Source organism: Kogia breviceps, chromosome 19 (genome assembly GCF_026419965.1).
Source record: "Kogia breviceps isolate mKogBre1 chromosome 19, mKogBre1 haplotype 1, whole genome shotgun sequence".
Taxonomy (NCBI): domain Eukaryota; kingdom Metazoa; phylum Chordata; class Mammalia; order Artiodactyla; family Physeteridae; genus Kogia; species Kogia breviceps.
This window is the reverse complement of record NC_081328.1, coordinates 56,847,764-56,860,590: the sequence shown is the minus strand read 5'-3', so window position 1 is coordinate 56,860,590 and position 12,827 is coordinate 56,847,764. Positions and strand designations below refer to the sequence as shown.

General features: G+C 42.0%; 1 protein-coding gene across 13 annotated transcripts in view; it reads left to right on the top strand.

Moving 5' to 3' along the window:
• The window catches only part of CEP112 (centrosomal protein 112), a 448,869-nt gene that overhangs the window by 201,473 nt on the left and 234,569 nt on the right, over window positions 1-12,827 (top strand). The gene's annotated exons all lie outside the window — the stretch shown is intronic.

Sequence of the window (12,827 nt, the reverse complement as noted above, 5' to 3'; positions counted from 1 at the left end):
GTTTCTTTGTGGTACAATACATTCTTTACGGTATATATAATCAAAGGCCTTTAGTGTATCCTCTTGAGGAGGTTGCTGTGAAATTTTATTAAAGAAAAATTGAAGAGCAATTGATAACAATAAAAAGATAATTTTCTTTTCTAATAAAACCATACCATCTACTAGGTCTAAATACCTCTCTCCCATTGAAATCTAGCCGTATTATCCACACCACACATGAGCTTCTTCCTGGCTACCCTCCCTTCCTCCCCAAATAGCATAGTTTTTAAACAGCGAAATAGACCTTCTGTTTGTTATAATATGTGTTTTAAGCAATTTCGTAATTATCTAAACATGAAAGTACTGCTGATTAAATAGATGTTATGTCTTGAGTGGAAGGCGGGAGACGGTAAAAGGCAAAGAATAAGGCTGTTGGCCATCTTCATTTGACCTTGGGTTGTGTTTTACCTTCGGATAAATATGGAGGCACAGGCTTTTTTTGTCAGTCACCTGCATTTCTAGGAAAATTATTTAAATTGGTTTTATGGGGGTTTGTTAATTAAAGAGGTAGTCACCGTAGTAGCCCTAGTACCAGAATAGTCAGGTGGTTCCTGTGAAATCAGTGTGTTATATTTTTGCCACCAACCTCATTAGAGCCTTTATAAAATATACTCTGATCTTTTAATTGTTAGTCATACAGTTTGTTAAGAATATTTTCAAACTTACATTCTCCTTTGCAGATGATGTTAAGCCTTACCATTGTCTTCTTTGAGAAGATATTTGGGTTCTGAATCAGTGTAGGATCTGTTTGCATGGTAGAAATGAATAATCGATACAGTTAAATACATTAATTTATACAACTTCAAACTATTTTCGTGGTGTTGTAGAAAGCTGACACAAACAGAGGCCAAATTTAGAGGAAATCTTTGTGACTTTGCATATGTCGTATCTGCCATATATAGGGTGCGGTTCATCCAATGATAACAAAAGGGAAATTTTAGAATTATTACATATAATTAAGCCACAGGGAGAGTATAATGAAGTTATTAATTGAATTTCTTCTAATTGAAGTATTAATCTGACCTCTTCAAATGCTGTAGCATACGATTATATTTCTGAGCTTTTCTATCTTTCTTGGAACAATTGGAATTGCTGTCCCGGGAATGCTAGTAAGCAATGGAAACTTAGGCTAAATGCATTCTTGATCAAAATGAAAATGATTTTCTGCAGAAGCTATACTAAGTTGTTTTTAGAGAACATAGTTTTAAAAAAACTCTTACCAATAAGTTATATTTTAAAAAATCTTATCGTGTATACCAAAATGCTGACAACTTATATTTATTTTTGGCTATTTATTGGGGCTATTAATTCACAGTTTCCTCAGGTAAGTCCTAAATTTTCCAAATATATCTTTTCATGATTGTGGTCTAAATAATCTAATGCATAATACCTTTTAGGTTCTGAATTCCATTCACAAATTTCAAGAAAAACAAAGTGACATATTTTTTTTTAAATAGAAGAGCCTTTTTAAAAATCACTGTTTTGTGGTTTGATGCAGAACAAACACAAGTATCTTAAATACTGGATTGTGTAATGTTTTATTTGAGTTCCAGGGAGACATTTGATTTCAGTTCATGCCCGGCTGCTCCCATTTAGCAATGGAGGCCATTTTGTAAAAAGGACTAGTTGGAGTATTTAAGCAAAAGAGGACCAGTGAGATAATCTGTTCCGGGCACTGTGGCTTTGTTTGCTGCTTTTCTTCTGTCAGATTCTTGATTGCAAGCAATATACTAAAAATCTACTTTTGGCTTCTTTCAAGTATGTAATATGTTGTATACTAATAAAACCATTGTTATAAAGTATAGTCACCTACCTTAAGGTGAATCATATCCACTGGAGCTCCCTTTTGGTGAATATGCTATATAATTATTACAGGTGCATTGTTATTCAAGTAATTTCTGTTTTATAGAAAAATGATAAGATACAGTAATACAACTAAGGACAGTTAACCATTTCTCTCTTTTTATTTGGTGCATTTAGCTAATTATTCTATGCATACATTATATTTTTGCCATAATTCCTTGATTTTCAACAATGGGAGAGTTTATGTTGTGATACTTACATTTGCTAAAATGCACATTAAATTTTCCTACCTTCATATAAGATGTTTCAGTCTGGTATGTACCTGAGGTCATAACGTTTAAGGAAAAGCATCCAGATCAGTAGATTTCAAGACATATGGAAATTCGCAACCTCATTTTCAAATATTTCTCATTTGCCAGATCCCTCTTATTGAAGTTATTTTGGAGAATGATTTGCTTGATTCCATCGTGTTTTTTAACATAAAGGACATGTATAGTTTGGTTGTGATCATCTCAGGAAAGCTGCTTCTAACATGGTAGTCCTCACGTAATTCTTGTTTTGCTCTTGAACTGCAATGTAGTGAAAGAATTTCTGCAGTTTATCCCCTCGAACTTGAAGAAAAACAGAACATAGATTCCTTGATCCCTTGGTTGTGCTTTTAGGACCCTGAGCCGCTCAGAGATTGCTTTGCTCTTTGATGTTTGCTGCCGAAGTGAATGGTGTGTATGAGCCCTGTAGAGACTGTTCCAGAGGACCTTCGTGGCACGCCTCAGAGGTGGCGTCCCCGTGTTGGGGCAGCTGTCTCTCTGAGCTGTTGAGGTTCAGATGCATTGAGTAGTGAGAGGAGCCACCGCAGCCACCGTGAGCCGCCAGCTGTAGAGTGGAGCAGGGTTATCGTGACACATCTGAAAATACTCTGACCTGGGCATTGGCACCTAGGGAGGCGGGTCTTGCCGAACGCTGGCATCTTGATGTCTGTCTTGATTCCCTAAACTGAGAATCATGATTCTAATGTGAACAGTTTTGCACGATAAAGACAGATCATCTGGATTTTGCCGTACTGACTCACTGTAAGAGGCTACATCGATCGCCGATTCTAAAATGTGGGATGTTTAGAGCCCCTCTTCTTTCTCTCTTCCACTTAAAAAAAGTTTTCCAGAACAGTTATTTATGATAGGACAATTTTATAAATTATATCTTGATAACATTACTTTATTTTCCATGAATTTGGAAATCTGGGAACAAGATAAAATGTCCATTTATAAACTGGGTGTGTACAGGTGTGCAGTGGATTAAGTATGGGTTATTATTCTTCAAAGATTACTCGAAGGGTGAATTTAACAATATGTATGTTCTGAACACTATTGTTGAACCTATACATGGTCTTTGGGCTTTGGGGGGGCTAGTACTTTTTCTGTTGAAAACGTTTGATTTTAATTTCTTTATATGCCAAGCACTTTCAAAAAGGATTTGAGGCAGCATTTTATGATAAACACATAAGATGCAATATAACTGAAAATACTAATCAAGCAATCAGTGATATTAACCGCATCAGAAAATCCATACTTTCAAAGAAAATGCTCCAGTTAAGTACAAGTTTCAGCTCTGAGCTTGCCTAGAAGCCACAGTGAAGAGTGAAACATGATGAACTGTGTAATTCTAAATATCTGATGTAAGAAATCATACCAGTTCATTTTTTTTCTAACGCTCAATTCTGAGAGAAATGTATGACATGGGGCTTAATGTAAAAGGCGCTGACCAGTATAATTGATGACGTTCTCTATATGTTAAAACATTTGGGAATAAAATCCAGTGGGAAAACCTAAGATTCTTTAAGTACTTTCACAAAATGTAATTAGCACGTTTATTTAATGTGCCAAATTTTCATTTTAATTTATGGCTAATGCCATTATCCTCAGCATCAAAAAACGCAGTTGCTTTGGGAGATCCAATTTAGTGGATATTATGAATCAAAATAAAGCATATTTTAAGTCATAAGCCTACATTTCTGTATTATCACTATATGACTCTTCCAGAAACCCTTACAAAACATCTTTAGATCGGAAGTGCTTTAAAAGTTAACGCCCTAAACCCTCTTGCACTGCTGGTGGGAATGTAAATTGATACAGCCACCATGGAGAACAGTATGGAGGTTCCTTACGAAACTAAAAATAGAATTACCATATGACCCAGCACTCCCAATACTGGGCATACACCCTGAGAAAACCATGATTCAAAAAGAGACGTGTACCACAATGTTCATTGCAGCACTATTTACAATAGCCAGGTCATGGAAGCAACCTAAGTGTCCATCGACAGATGAATGGATAAAGAAGATGTGGCACATATACACAATGGATTACTCAGCCATAAAAAGAAACAAAATTGAGTTATCTGTAGTGAGCTGGATGGACCTAGGGTCTGTCCTAGAGAGTGAAGTAAGTCAGAAAGAGAGAAACAAATACCGTATGCTAACACACATATATGGAATCTAAAAAAAAAAAAAATGTTCTGAAGAACCTAGGGGCAGGACGGGAATAAAGACGCAGACGTAGAGAATGGACTTGAGGACATGGGGAGCGGGAACGGTAAGCTGGGATGAAGTGAAAGAGTGGCATGGACATATATACACGACCGAATGTAAAGTAGATAGCTTAGTGGGAAGCGGCCTGATAGCACAGGGAGATCAGCTCGGTGCTTTGTGACCACCTATAGGAGTGGGATAGGGAGGGTGGGAGGGAGATGCAGGAGGGAGATGCAAGAGGGAGGGGATAGGGGGATATATGTATATGTATAGCTGATTCACTTTGTTATGCATCAGAAACGTACACAACAATGTAAAGCAGTTATACTCCAATAAAGATGTTAAAAAAAAAAAAGATAACCCAAGAACTTACGGTGTTTGTTTAAAATACAAATAGAGATTTTTCCCATCTAAGCCATTTTTAAAAGACTATGGGGGAAATATTCTTTTTCTGACGTGAAAAACATAGGTTATTCAGAATTTTCCAAATAGGACAAAAATCCTTCTTATATTCTGAATAGATGCGTTGATGCAAAGATCTCACTTTATTAGTATCCAGTGGTGATGTGTCTAATAGAATTACATATGAACTAATAACATATTTGCATTAATATATTATTGTATATATTACTGTGTAGAAGAATACCATTTCTTAGGTACTTAATTAGGAGAAAATAGAGAAAGATGCCCTTTCAAGTAAAGTCTCCATTTTTGGTAGGTCACCAGCTTTCTTTTTCCATAATAATTCTGAAATTCTGTAATTATTTTCATCTTAAAAGCACAAAAGTAACATATATCTACCTATAATTAAACTATTATAAATAATTCAACTTGGTCCTCATTGTGGAAAAAATTATATTAAATTTAATAAACAAAAACAGGCTGAGACAAGGAAATTGATTTCTTTAAGAATGATCCATTTATCGAAGTATTATACAATGTATCTTTAGTCCTGTGCATATTTTTAAAATGTGGCAGTTACCATGGAAACCACATTCTATGGCATGTGGTCTACTTTTAGATAAAGAATATTCCTTTTCAAGACAAGCCTTCCAAATAATAACATATAAAGTATTTCATTTGCAATAACAACTTCATATCAATCAATAGTGATTGCTTTACAAATCTGTCCTGTGTTCTCCTTAGACTTAGTGGGTTTTTAAAGAAATATTTACATTGTTTTTGAAGAGCATTAAGTCACTCTTAGTGGTTCAGTGCTGAGGGTGTTTACAGTGGAGGGTATATTGTGAGCACTCTGCAGCGGTGAGAACCGGGAGGCCGCGAGGGAGCGCCCGTCTGTGCGCGCAGCGCGTCCCGACGGATGAGAAGCCGTTCGTCACGTCGAGTGTCCGAGTGTCCAGCAATAATGTTGTCAGATTAAGGCGTCACCAGAGGTGACCGCGTCCAATTATTTTCATTTGACACACAAAGAACCTGTGGTTCCAGGGTCATTCTCTTGCCCGAGGTCACAGAACTAGCAAACCAGGGCTTCTTAATCTTAACTCAGTGCTCTTTATCTCACAGCCTCTTCCAAGAAAGGTTTTACATTTTTGGAAAGACTTGGACGTGGCCAAAAAGGAAGAGGGTTGTGTGACTCTCTCTGCGGAGCATGGGAGACAGACCCTGCGACCTTTGTCCCCATGCTGAGATTCTCACCGCGATTTGCACTTCTTTCGGTGGGTTGCTGTACCCCGTGGTGCTGCCAGTCTAACTGAACTGGGCTGCTCGAGTCCGGTTAGAGCCCGCAGTGCCTTCTGGAACGGTACCGAATTTCTCTGCCCACTCCCTTCCATCGCATTACCTCATCCAGCCCTTCCAGTCCCCCATAAGGATTACGTTTCCTGTTTGGAAACAGTTTTGACCTTCTTGCCTGGGTCAGAAGATGACTTGTATGTATTTCCATTTTATCAATGAGGAAAGATTCTGAAAGTGCAGTAAGTTGCCCAAGGTGACATAACTAGTAGTGTAGCTGCGCTCGTGACCACTTCCCCTGCCCATTCGCCTGCTTATGGAGGAGCTCATTGTCTCTGAATTTCATTTATTCTGCATAAATTCCATTCCATTTTCAGTTTTGGATTCTTAATACATTGCTAGATTTAAACACTGATACCCATAACTCAGGCTACGTAAATCCAACTCAGGTCTTAGCCAGTAGTTTCAGTCTTTCTCCAAAGTGACAGCCATGGCTATGTCTCTATTCTGAAACCAACTAAACTCAAGAGATCTTCATTTCTTAGTGTTTTATTTGGAATAGAATTCCTTCCCACAAATTTTAGAATTTGTAGAATGGAAAAATGAATGTGCTTTTGAAATGCGTTCACTTTTGTTTTTCACATTATTACTGAAATAAGGAGATATGTCCAGAGTAAGAATCCAGTAAGCTTTTAGGTACCTACCAATCTTTATAAAATGTTGCTTAGGAATTTGCCTTTAGTATTGGCGAAATATGGTTTGTTGTGAATGGTTTACTATAGATGAATGTCTGTTATATTCACACACTAATTTGGAATATTACCTATGATCCATTCCTTTTAATGGAGTGACTTTTTAAAGCTCAAAGACTTCAATGTTGGCATTTTTTTCCCTAAAGGGATCCTTGTAAGAATCCTATCACATGGCAACAGCTGGTCAAAACCTCCTAGAAATGAGGTCGAGGTGGTTGAGTAAGCTCAAACCTGGAGACTTTCTTCATAGAAATACAAAGAACAATTAGAAAAACAAATTATATTGATGCAGTTTGAGCTGAGTTCCAGAGTAATTTAGGCCAAAATGAAAAACTTTCAGAAGAGTTTTCTTTTACATAAAATACTCCAGCGATAAATCACTGTTCCACATGAGGGATGTGATTCCCGTTGACATACGGAAAAATGCCTTTGTTTAGCCCTTTGCCCTTAGCGTTTTGCCCTTCCTTCTCCTCACCTCTGCCCAAATGAAATTACTGAGGAAGTCGGCAGAAGTTATCTGGGAGGAAATATGGGACGAATAACTCTTCTCCCTTGATGTCTTGGAGAAGTCATTTTTGGGTTGCTGACTCAGTTGCCTAAGAGACATCCCTGATGTCTTCATTTGTATATTTGGGGGGACCGAGAGGTTGAAGACAGAGTGCAAGAAATGACTGGCAAAATGATGTTATCATCACATGTTGGAAGAGCTGGCCAGTTGAAGCTCATTAAACTGTCATTTTGTCTTTGGTTCAGGACTAATTGGAACCATGCCTAGTTGCATGTGATACGAAAGGTATTTAACACCTGAGCGTGTTCCATGAGCAAAGCCACAGAAATTTCTGTTGGGGAGACCTTGAAAACTCCTGTTTGAGGAGGAGAGCAAGGCATTACATGAAAATAATTGTCTATTTTCAAATTACTTTCCTATTTGTGTAGAGAAAACCTTTGAAAGTATTGTTGCTAGAAGGAAACTTTGGGATAATAAAAAGTGGCCTCATTGAGACCTAATTGGTGGCTCAGTGTGGAACTTGAGATAATTTTTCCATTGAAACAAATATTAAACTTTAGGGAAAGTTCTTTTTCTTCACTTGTTTTAACAATTACTTCAGATTGTTACCTGACCTCTCAAGTACTTTTGGGTACTTGTATACTGAGAGGTTGGGGAAAGATCACAAGACATCATAAAGAAACAATACACAATTAGACGCGCAGTGTTTGAAAATGTGTGTGATTTTTCCTGTTCACTTGGATTTGTTTTGCTCGGATATGAAGTCCAAGCCTGAAAGTAGTAGTAATATTTGAGAATGAGCTAATGGTATCCTCAGAGAATGAAGTTTGCTGAAGTTTGTGACCTGGGTTTGGGGTCTCTGTCCTTGTTAGTGGGGGCAGTTGCAATGCAGCAGTGCTCTCGGGGGGGGGGGTGTCTGTGTTGTGTGTGTATGTGCGCTTGCGCACGCACGGGTGTGTTTGTGTCCCAGTGACATGATCGCTCTGTGGGACAGAGGAGCTTTCGGTGAACATTCAGCAATGGTCCAGCCAGGCCTAGCATCTTAAAACGGGGGAATTTTCCAGTAAGGACTTGAAAGTTGTAGGTCTTTAAAAAGGTTAAGATTAAACTGCTGATTCATTCATCTTAAGTTTACTCCTTAAGTCAGTCTTTATTAATGAAACAAACCCCAGGTCGCTAGGATCAAGTGGGACCTTATTTATTTAGTTATTTGCAAAGATGTCATTTAACGTACAAAATGCAGGTGTTTATCAAATGTTTCCTGAAAAGCTAATTTTTGTAATGTAAATGTTATCCACACTTGTTGGGCGAATTTTACAATAGCTCCAGATAAAATGATGGTGGCATGTGCAACAGGAGAAGTAAGAGTGTGAGGGTGGAAAACTTTTGGTTCTTCATTTATTCAAAAATTGCTTCCAAGGCTGTTGTTAGACAAAAGCCCTGAGTTCAAGAGGTGCTGTGTGACCCCGGCCCCTGTAAAGGCCTGTGTGACTGTGCTGGTCCAGGTTTTGAGAGCCATGGAGGTGTACGACATACAGCAAACATCACAATCTGTTGCCATAAAGTCGGTGTTTCTTAAAACAATTCAATTCAGAAATAGGAATAGCAGAGTAAATCTCAGAAAAATCATAATTATTGTTGACGGTTCTGATCGCTCTTTGAAGTCTCATTGTTCCATATCGATATTGACAAAATGGAACTCTGTGACTTGAACATTTTTATAATTGTGACTCTTTGGATAATGTATAAATCAAATTTATTTCCACGTACGTTTTGCTATCTGTCAAAATTAGGCAGAATTATGTATATGGAATTTGCTTATGACACAGCCTTCCTTCAGCTTGATTCATTTACTCAATAAAGATATTTTGAGTGCAGTTCCGCGCCAGGCCCTGGGGATGAGGGTGTGCACACCTTCAGGAGGTGGCTTTCACATGAGACTTGCCCCACGCTGTGTAGCGAATGGCCTCTCTGGCCCTAAGAGGGTTCCTTTCAGGGTTACAGCAAAGAACAAGATAGATCAGTCCTCTGCTCTAAAGGAACTTACAGATGAGTGGGGGAAGACAGATGATAACACAAATCGCAAACTAACAAGGAGAGCCTTGCATGACAGTCACTGTTGGGTGCAGAGCTGTGGTACCCTGACTGGTGACTGCTCGCTGGCCGTCAGCGAGGCTGCTCCAGGGGGAGCTGTCTAAGCTGACGGAAGAGAAGAGGAAGCCTGTGTGTCAGGAGCAGAGCAGGTGCAGGAAGGGCAGGGCCTCTGAGCAGCTGGCTCTGACTCTGCATGTGATTGGAAGACAAGGAGAGGCTTCTGAGCAGGAAGGTGACGTGATCTGACTCACGCTTCTAAAAGGCCGCTGAGGCTTTGCGGACAGTCCTGGGTGTCTGTATGATGTGTGCATTTGTCAGCAGGACTTGCTGATGGGTAAGCTATGGGGAGTGAGGGAAAGAGGACTTCTTTAGAGTTAGGGTTTGAGTAGCTAGTTAGATGATGGTGCCAACTATGAGGACAATGAGGGAATAAAAACAAGAGTTCTGTTGTTGCCAAGTTAAGTTCGAGCTGCACGTTAAATATCCAGATGGAGGTGCGTCAGACAGGGAGTTGGAAATGCAGGTTGAGACTCCAGAAATACGAATTTGGACATCACTGGCATACAGGTGATAAATAACGTGTGGGCCTAGATGCAGTGCTCAGTTTCTTTTCAATATGAAAACAAAGGTGCTGGTTCATGACCAGTCTCGACCACTTACTGGCTTTATAAACCTGGTAACCAACTTCACATCTCTGATCATTGTTTTCCACATCTGTGATAATTCAGTCATTCGTTCAGCGGTGTCCTCTGCTGAGCTTACGTGTCAGGCACCGTAGTCAACCTTGGGGTATTCAAAACGGAGTGATGCCTGCCCTCCAGCTCATATAGTCTACGGAGAAGCAGGCATTTGTGCATCTGTCATGATAGGAGGGCAGTTACATTTCCTTCCAACAGGTGGGGGCAAAGAATACCTTCCTTTCACATCGACGGAGCGTCCGTCTTAGGACGCATCCAGGCCGCACGGAGCAGAGACACAGTGACACCCCTGGTCAGAAGCACAACCCGCCCTGGCCCACAGGTCCCCATGGGGGCACCCTTTTGCTGACGGTGCCACCTGATCCGTGTGATGATTTAATCGGGCCCCTTGGGATGCTTAGCTCCCCTTTCTTTGGGGTGGAAGGAGGTCGGTACCCTCCTGGCTGCTTTCTACTCTCTGGAAGCTTTGCCTGCATGCCTGCCTTGCCCACCTTGTGTGCAAGGAACTAGTAACAGTACCAGCGTGGAAATGGACAGTTATCTCTCGGAGCCTCCTCTAGCAGACCCAGCCTTTAGGCCTTCCAGAGCTACACACGTGTGTATAGCAAAGTGCAATGCAGTGGGGAAGGTACCTTGATCCCAGGTAAAGAGGAGATGGAGTGTGCGGAGATAGGGTCTGGGGAGGTGATCAGAAAAGGTTGATCCCATATGCATTGAGTGCTTTTTAGTGAACAGAAGTTTGCTATGCAAATTAGAATAGGAAAAGCCTTCTAAACAGGAGTAGCATGATCAGGACCTGCAAAATACTTTACACCATGTTGGGGAGTCAGGACCAGCTCTCCCTGAACACTGGTCTCCAGTTTGGGGTTTACACTGTCTATCTGTGCTGCCATTTCTCTGTCCTCCACTTCCTTACCTCAGTGTCCTACCTGCAACACTTGTTACCCCTTCTGGTAATTATTTAGAACAGTGTTCGCCCAAGTAGGGTCCATTAGGATACAGGAAGAAAGAAAAGAACTTCCATTTATGTGTATTTGTATTTCATCGATTTTGTGTAAGTTTTTGTAATGTGCAGAATGTATTAATATGGTAGTGTTACAGATTTACACATATACATGCTGGGTTGCATGCTCCAGTTTTTTATGGTAGGCGTGTCCAGTACAAAGTGGAGAGATCATAACTGTCCACAATCGGAAGTCACTGGAGAATCGAAGCAGAGGATTATATGAGTCGTAAGGCAGTGAGGTTGGAGGCTGGGTGGCTCGTTGGGAGTCATCCTAGTGACCGGTGATGAGGGACTTAGCCAAGGCCTTGGCGACGGGAAAGCTGATGTGGCAGAGAGGGAGGGAGAGGAGGCCGCAGCTGTGGTCCGTGTGCACAGAGGGCATCAGGGGTTGATGTCACTCAGGCACCTGGAAATAGAAGGCTGGCGTCCACGGAGAGCCGCCGGGCTGGGCACAGAGGAGGGTGTCGCAGCCGCCCTGGAGAAGGAGCAGGGCGTGTTCCGGCGCGCACGGGAGCTCAGCGTCTGAGCCTCCGAGGTCGAGGCACGGGAGGTCGGAGCCCGCCGGCTGCCCGCAGCCCTGAGATGCCCCGACGGCGCGCCTGCCGAGCCCGGGGCCCGGCGGCGAGGCTGCTGGAAAGCGCCACGGGGGGCCTCTCTGCGCCGCCCTCTTCCTTCACGGCCTCGCTCGTGCGTGCGTTTCAGTGTTCAAAACTGATAAATATTGCACGGCAAGGCGACTCTGGAGTCGGTAGCTCGTGAACGCTTTTACACCTTAAATGAATAGAGGGAAAAGGAACAAGTGATTTCTCGGAAGTTGGAGCTGTGTCTCCCGGGGCTCCGTCACGCACCTCTTGGCCCGCTCCTCACTGACGGGGCGGCGCCCGCAGGCGCCGAGAGCAGGGGCACAAACCGAGTGAGCCTCAGCCCTCGCTGGAGGGGCGCCCGCGCCGCCGGGCAGGTTAGCCAGGCCGCGGAGCGCCGCCGCGGGCGAGAGACCCGCCCCCGCCTGCGTACGTGCCCCGCCTTCCCACGTGCCCCGCCTTCCCGCTCAGGAGGCTGCGCGGGCCCGGAGGCGGGAAGGGCTGAGCAGCGCGGAGGCGGAGAGGCGGGCGAGCGTCGCGCGGCCGTGTCGCGCAGTTGTTTCGTTAAATGGCGCTCATCGACGTGAAATTCGGACTGACGCGTGTGCACCGGTGTGTGTGAAACTGATGACGGATAAGAGCCTGCTGTATAAAAGAAAAAACCCGGAAAAACCTATTTATTCAAAAAATAACGATAAAAACATAAGGCTTTTCCAAAAGAAAAGTTCTCATCCCATCCACACACACCAGATTGTAACTCTGTGAGGAGAAGGATGTTAACTAGACTTAACTGTGGTGATAATTTCACACCATATGCAAACATCAAATTATTATGTTGCACTTCTGAACTAAGACAACGTTGTATGTCAATCGTACCTCAATTTAAAAATCGTTGTGTACATCTAAAGCTAATACAATGCTATATGTCAATTATATCTTTATTAAAAATTAAATTTTAAAAAGGTGAAATCCGTCACACCGGAGAGGCGGGAGTTTTGATGGCTGGAAAGAGTGGAAAAGGAGCCGGAAGAGGAATATTGCCCTGGTGGGACGCCATCGCGGGTGGAAGCTGTCTGTGGTCTGGAGGCTCGGGCGTCGGGCGGTGGAGGGAGGGGCAGGAGGTGCAGACG